We start from the raw sequence: 8,418 nt of genomic DNA on the forward strand, positions 1-8,418 counted from the left end.
TTGGACCTTGTAGATGTCAAGATCTTTTCTTGAGGTCGGCATTGTGCCTCTGTTTCATTTCTTTTGGCCTATAGCCTTGCTAGGGTGGGCCTTCAGCATTATCTCTGTCTCCTCAACCAGTTTTGTGATGCCTGTGGTCTTATTTTCGAGATCGATCACCCACTTTATTGAGATCTTCATTTTTTCAACCAATTTTATAGTGCCAACGGTCTATTTTCGAGACTGGTCACCCACCTCATTGGGGTCTTCATCTCCTCAATCGGTTTTATAGTGTCGGCGGTCTTATTTTCGAGACCGATAACCTACCTCATTGAGGGCTTCATCTTTCCAACCAGTTTTGTAGTGCTGGTAGTCTTATTTCTGAGACAGATCACCTACCTCATTGAGGGCTTCATCTTCCCAATCGATTTTGTGGTGCCGACGGTCTATTTTCGAGACCGGTCACCCACCTCATTAGGGTCTTTATCTCTTCAACTGGTTGTGATGCTAGCGGTCTTATTTTTCAGACTGGTCACCTACCTCATTTAGGGCTTCGTCTTTCCAACCGATTTTGTAGTGTCGGCAGTCTATTTTCGAGATCGGTCACCCACCTCATTGGGGTCTTCATTTCCTCAACCAGTTTTGTGATGCCGGCAATGTTATTTTCGAGACCAGTCACCTACCTCATTGAGGATTTCGTCTTTTCAACCGATTTTATAGCTAGGGCTTCCAGATTCATTAGCCTTATTCTTACTTTTAAAATTTATCTGCAAAATAAATGTTTACATAGAGTATATATAACAATAATGTTCGTTGTTAATTTAAATAACAAGATATTTAGTTTCATATTACAATTGAATGCAAATATTAATTTTGTCTAACTATATCATCTCATATAATTCTAAAGAATTTAATAAATAATGTTTCTCATGCATAAATTATTTTACAATTTTCACTTCTCATAGCAGCATGCTTAAGCAAATAATCCCTTTCTTAAGGGATTCATACTAATATTAATCACCGATGAGAGCTTTTTAAGCTATATCTAAAATACTATTATGCTCAAATATATATTCAGAAGGATTAATATTTGAAACTAGTCATGATGACAAAAATACTTTGAACTAAAAAGATAATTGTGTAGTTTGGTTACCTCGCGTATGTCACCTCTCTTCCATACCTGGCAAATTGCCCTTGTGTCGTATTCCCTTCTCATATCGACGTCCGCCTCTTTCTGACTTTCACCGTGTGATTTTTAGATGCCGTTAGCGATTCTCAAGTTTTTTTCTCTCTCTCTCTCTTTCTCTCTTTCGGTTTCCTTGTTGTTTGGCTATTAGTTTTTCTAGATTTGTCATATGGATCTCAATGGGTTTTGTTTGGAAATTTCAGCGACAGTATAGTCTCCTTTGTTTCCCCACAGATGGCGCCACTTGATAATGGTGAGATCCAGCGAGGCGTCCAGATGAGGACACCTAGGCAGAGGGCTGGGTTGATCATCATTCTGTGATCGGTCAGTTAGATCCCTCTGTACTTGGCTTTAAGGAATGAGACCTATAAGATGAAGAAGACGGTCAGGGGACCATCGGAGAAGTTTCCGGTGGAGACCCTCCGAAGCTCAAGTCAAATTTGGAAACTTCATGGAGTTAAGGGAAATAAAACAGAGAAGAGAAGAGAAGAGAATGGTGGTTCTGGGTTCTCCCTGTGTGTCCACGAAAGAGAGATAGGTCCCTTTAAGAGAAGGAGAGATCCCCCGGAGAAGTTTCCAGTGGAGACCCTCCGACGCTCAAATCAAATCTCGAAACTTCATGGAGTTAAGGGAAGTAAAACAGAGAAGAGAAGAGAATAGAATGGCGGTTTTGGGTTCTCCCTGTGTGTCCGCGAGAGAGAGATAGGTTCCTTTTAAGAGAAAGAGAGGTCCCATTTTTTTTTAATGTTAGTCCGGTGTATAAATACTTTTGAATAAAGTTGATACCTCTGGTGCCATGTCCCCTTCTGATGGAGCTGAAATGCTTTTGTGCAGGTGTGTCAGGCAGTACATTAATGATGGCTATAAGACAATAAATGCGGAGCTGGCTTATTCGTATCCTCTACATGTGTGCTTATGATCCCTATACTGAACCAAGGAGGCGATCAGCTCATAGGAGGTCGGTATCCTTACCCTGGATTCATCAGGTCGTGCGGGGCTCACATAGAATGAGCTCCTTCTGATTACTGAGGTTGGCCACGTTAGTGTTCAAAGTCTTATTGTAGTATGGGCTTTTGAGAAGGTCGGTTTTTCTGTCCCCTCCAATCTTTAAGGAGGTCGGTATATCCATTCCGGGTTTAGATAAACTCAAGAGTGTTGTTGGTCTAATTTTTTGTACTCAATAGGTTGGGCTTCTTACTGCTCAATCTGATCAGATGAAAAGGCTTTTGATTCACGTGTACACATATCACGATCTTGAAAATCCTATTTTTTATATATTATCACTGTTGATTTGGTCACACAGTGTGTTGGGGAGCTTGAAACATGACATGGTGAAGACCGGAGTGGCTTGGGATACTTCTTTAATAATGATCTCCCAACTTCCTTTTGAAAGTAACTTTTCTTTCCACTCTTGTTAGCTTTCTTTGTATTCTGTCTTTAATGAATTCAAAAGTTTGCCTCTTCGATTGTGGAATAGCTTATGTTAATCTGAAAAGTCTGTCCTAATCTCCTATATTTGGCACTTGCAAGATGGATGAAACTGAGTCTCGGATATGCCATGGTGGATTCCGATTGAAGCAGAGCACTGATTTCTGAAGGTTAACACATTGTCCACTAATAGTCGAGTACTCTTTCAGAATTCTTTTTATCTTGTCCGCTTCTTGTGAAGATGCTTTCGTAAAAAGGATGGAGTGGCAAATGTGAGTCTCCCTCAAGCTTTTTAACTAAAAGGAGGTAAAAGAGAGTAAAATAAAATAATAATATTTTTGCTTGAAAAATATTATAAAAAATTAGTTTAACTGTTTTTTTTCATTAATTTTCATTTTGAGAATATGATAAATAAAAGAATTTAATTTTTGTAACTTAAAAAAATATTTTAAAAAAGAAAGTGATCATGTAATAATTTAATTCTTTTTTTTTCCTTGGGTGTAACTTACTGCAAACAAAGCCAAAAACTGTGATTTCAATTAGACTAATTAATTATATTGTAAAAATAATATTTTTTATGTGACTGCTGCGAGCTAAGTTTCTTGATGGTTTTTTTTTTAAAAAAATATAATTGTCTAATATTTTTATCATCTTCTCGGTCAATTGATCTGAGTAGAGATGTAAACGAACCAAGTTGAGTCGAGTTTTGAAAAACTTAAGTTTGATTCATTAAAATTTTTTCGAAATCGAGCTGAATTCGAGTTTTACTCATTTTAAACTTGAGCCGAGTATTAAGAAGATCAAGCTTGACTCGTTTAGCAAACGAGCTTAGACGAGTCGAGCTTAGACGAGTCGAGCTTTTATCGAGTTGAGTCAAGTTTTTATCCAATTTAGTCTCGAATAGTTCAATTTATTTACATGTCTAATGAGTTTTAGTTTAAAACTAATAAGTTTAAAACTAAAATAATTTTAGTTAAATAAGTATATCTATAAATTAGCTAGTAAACTTATAAATATAAGCTTTTAAATCTTAATGATCCAAATATATGCAAGTTTAAGAGCGTAATTAAATTATATATAGCTGAATTTTACAAAATAAATTTAGATTTGACTCATAAAAATATATACAGGGTTTGAGTTTATTTCTCTTAAAATAATAATTTCAGTTTACTTAACGAGACTGTTCATAACTTCGAGTTTGACTCGTTTAGAAATCGAGTCAAGATCGATCGAATTTTTATCAAATCAAATTTCGAGTACCTCACGAACGGTTTGATTTATTTATACCGGTAGAAGATTGTAAAAGCCTTTTTAGAACTTCATTCTATGATTTTATACATATTTTCAGATGCTAAGAAATTTTACTGCAGCATATAAATTTAATTATAGAATTGGGTATTGTAAATAAGCGACTCGAATGTCGTGTATTGAAAAATAAAGTAAATTATTGGATGTTCAGGATGCTGACTCATATTAAAATAGTGCATTAAATCAATAATGTAGTAATATATAATTAAAAATTTAAAATTTAATAAATTTAAAAATATATTTACTTTAGTGGTGGTGTGCACATTGAGCTACAGTTTGTGCAATTGCTTCTTTAGATTAAAAGAATTTTGTTTAGAGAAAGCTTGATTTACCCTTTTCTTTCCATTAATAGCCAATCACTTCATAAATAGTTAATTTATATTTTTTTTACCAAATTTATTAATTTGGTGACCTTAAAAGGTAATTAATAACTAATAAATATTTTATTATTAACTTTTCAATCACCTCTAATTTTATAGTTTTTTCTCATCAGTTAAGACTTTTATTTTTTATTTCGATCATATTACTCTTTTAATATTTATTAATTATAAATTATTTACGTTATTATAAATTTTATTTTATTAATAATTATATTTTTTTAATTTTATATATTATGTGATAGATTATTAATTTTGTATATTTTAATAATAAATAAATTATAAGTGTACTTTTATTCGTCATTTTATATATAAATTATATTGAATTTTAAATTATCCCACATTTATTTTAAATTTAATATGGTATTATAATTTTTTATTTGATACTGTTTTTTTCTAACTTTTGAGCATCGGAAATTCTCTTAGACCTTTTGATTTTCATTTTAGGACAGGAATATATGTTCCAGCACTATTCATAATTTCATTTACAAAGAGGCAAGTTTATATGTTTTTTTTTTCTTTTCCATTTCGGGACATGTTTGACATTTTTTTTTCCTGATGCTTTTAATGTCCGTATTTAAATCATTTTCAATGTTCATTCTCCCGACTTTTCAGCTTTGCAAAATTTAAGTCGATTACATACATTTTTTAAATTACAAAGGTTGCAAGTTATTTTCTTAAATTTTACAGCATAAAGAAATTTAAATTTACCCAAATTAAAAATATACCTATCGCCATACAAACTTGATATATATTCTACCCGGTTCTTCTCATATACTTAAAAGTATAAAGATTTCTTGCTCTAAATAACATTTTCCATTTTGCTGCTGAATTCCACATTAATAATTCAACATTAGTTGTGCTATTTATAAAGTCTTAGGTTGTCTCGAAGATGAGTTAAATTTGATCCATTTTCTAATGGATTTTTTATAAAATAAGATTTTAAAAAAAAATTTAAATTTTGGTCCGCAGAAAAAAACTTCCCGAATTAGGACGAATCAGTAATTTACCGCGTTTATAAAGCACGTTAAACTCTACCGCACTTTATAAATGCAGTAAATGGCCGTTGACTTTCTTTACCGCACTCTAAGGAAGTATAAAATTTTAAAATGCAGTAGAATTTTTTATCACTCTTATACCATAAATTTCGTATTATCACACTTTACCTATTAGTGCACTTGTGAAGTGCAGTAATACTAGGGTTGTTTTATTAAATATATATTATATTTATTTAATTTATTTAATTTTATATTAAATATATATAAAAATATAATTCTAAAAATTATATTAATATTAATTATTTTAATATAATTAAAACTTAACATTATTTTGATCATATATAAATTTATTTTAATAATTAAAATTATATATAAATATAACATCATAATTATATTTATTTTGAAAATAACATCATATATTTAATATTTATCCATAAAATTTATTATTTTTATTAGAATCATATTTATAAATAAAAAAAATATTTATGAATCATAAAAATTATAAAAAATTACATATAAATAATTAAAAATTATGGAATGGAATAAAAATAAAGCAATATAATTACAAATGATGAAGTAAAAAAATAATGCTAATGATGTCCCAAATGTCCTTCCGGACATCCCCTTCTTTCATTTGGATGTCGAGTTCTATATGGCCGGCAGTCACCGCTTATATTCTCACCTTCAGCAGCAGTAGGATTGATATTAAGATCAGGAGCAACCGACCTCTGATCTTGTGTTGCAATGTAATGCGATGATAAATAGATATTATCATATATAAAAGTGAAGTACTGCTGCCTCGATGTGTACTGTACCAAATTGCCAGAGAATGGTTGTTCTCTTAGGCTAAATGAAGGAATATCTACAGAATGTCTAGCTGAAAATGCATATAATCGAGCTGGCATATCGTATAAAAGCATCAAAAGTATTACTTATCGGGGTTTGCATCTGAAATGGATTATCTTGAATACCAACCTACTGGAAGGATCACTGCGTCGGGGTTATATGAGGTGGTGACATATAACTACCATGTATCCATGTAGTATAACGTGATCAACCTTCTTGTGAAACACTAGGTCCTGCTGAAGGCTGCCCAACCTCACCAAATGATCGATGAGTGTGGAATGAAACGGGTGCCGGAATGATGACATTTGCCGGGACAGTGGTATGTACATCAGCATCAGCTTTTTGGCGTGAGCTACGTCTATGCCTAGGCCTCTTCGGCGGGTCAACAGGCTCGTTAGGGTCATCTGGCATAGATTGCACCCGAGATGCCAGCTGTGGTGGAGATACCTCTATTATTCGTTTCTCTTCCTCCATGGCATAGAACATGACTGTTGTTTTTCTTTCAATAAGATCTGTGCCCATATTAGGAAACTGTCGATTTATCAAATGTATATTCTTGATACCATCCTCCTGTTGGCATTACAATAATTAAACATTGATATGTTTGAAAAAATAAACATATGAAAATGTAATGAATAATAAAATATAACCACAGTGCCAATAGCTGCACCACGATGCGATATCTATCGACGAGAAACTCATCTATACCATTCTAGGTACTTTGAATGATAATGTAGTGGCCCATCTAATAGTGCTGCTTCAACTCTCTGTAATCTATCTTTCCATATGGCAATCCAACGCGCATAAATTGTAATCCAATTACTGTCGGATGATAATAGATATGTATTGTGAAAATCAACTGGCTGGCATGGTAGATTTATTATTGGTTGTTACATGCCGAATTGGCACAACACTCTGTCAGGTTGATACTATTCTACCACGTGATAGCAGATCAAGGGAACCACTGCTCTCCAAATGTTACGTCCTTGCATGCAATATAATGGTAATGATGCAAGGAGTGCATCGGAATATGCCTCCCATACCATCTGAAATAAAAAATATATATTTATTACAAATTTTTAAGAAATATCATAGTAATCCAAGTACATTCCATAATTTATATAATATCTCTGGATTACCCATTCTGTCAAATTTATAGAGTATTTCTGTCAAGACATGTGTCATGACTTGAGTGATACATCATGCATTACTCCACCTGAAATTATTATAAAAAAATACAAGAATTTAATATAAATGCGTAACATGCAAATCATAATAATGTCATAATAAGCATAAAATACTGACTTTCTAGTGGAGCATAATTATGTGGGTCTCGTATATTTATAGATGGTGATATTGAAATAAATCAATCTCATGCCCATATCTGTAGGATGTGTAAGGCTCCACCTAATTGAAACACTGTCGGATCAGTGGCCCGACAAAGTTTCCGATATAACCAAGCAAGACAAGCTGAACCCCCAACTATACATGCTTGCTCTATGTAAATTAGTAATTAGAGGCAGAAACATTAGGTTCACCCTACTAGGATTCCTATCAATGAATAGGAAACCCCTAATGATCCGCAGAATATAAGCACGAGCATATCTCTGGACCACTTCTTCATCAGCATCATCTGGTAACTCATTAAAATTTTCGACTAACCAACTTAATGACAACGAGCTACCCTGCATTATATTAGCGAGAGGTACGAGTCCTAAAGTATCTTGACAGTACATCATCCAATTGATAACAAAATTACCTACAACAACATCTCCATCAATAGGTAAGCTCGAAATAACACCGATATCCTGAAGAATAATTGTACACTCCCCCACTGGAATCATAAATATGTGCACTTCTGGACGCCATCTCTCAACCAATAATATAATTAAATGATGATCAAGCGAAAAGAAGTCTAATCTAACGGCACCATAAAATCCAGAAATTCTGAGATATGTGTAACATCCTCGAACCCATAGCTAGAGTAGTGCCATCATTAGGTATGAGTTAGACTATTTCACTACTGGAGCAAGTGGCATTAGGGGAGGTGTTAGCTTACCCCGAGCTATTTAAGGGAGGTGCTAGCATAACTCTAAGCTGCTAATAACTGAATCATAGAAAACTCAAATAAAGAAACAAACATATTCAAAAATAAAGTAGATAGTGTGATTAGCGAGTCGGGAACGAGTCACTTTCGAGAGGTGCTTAGGGTTTCCCGACGTGCTTGCTTGAGGTGCTTGTTTAAATCCGTCATGCTTACTTAAGTAAAAAGGACTTCTAAAGGTTAAAAGCATAA

Source organism: Manihot esculenta, chromosome 7, assembly GCF_001659605.2.
Source record: "Manihot esculenta cultivar AM560-2 chromosome 7, M.esculenta_v8, whole genome shotgun sequence".
Taxonomy (NCBI): domain Eukaryota; kingdom Viridiplantae; phylum Streptophyta; class Magnoliopsida; order Malpighiales; family Euphorbiaceae; genus Manihot; species Manihot esculenta.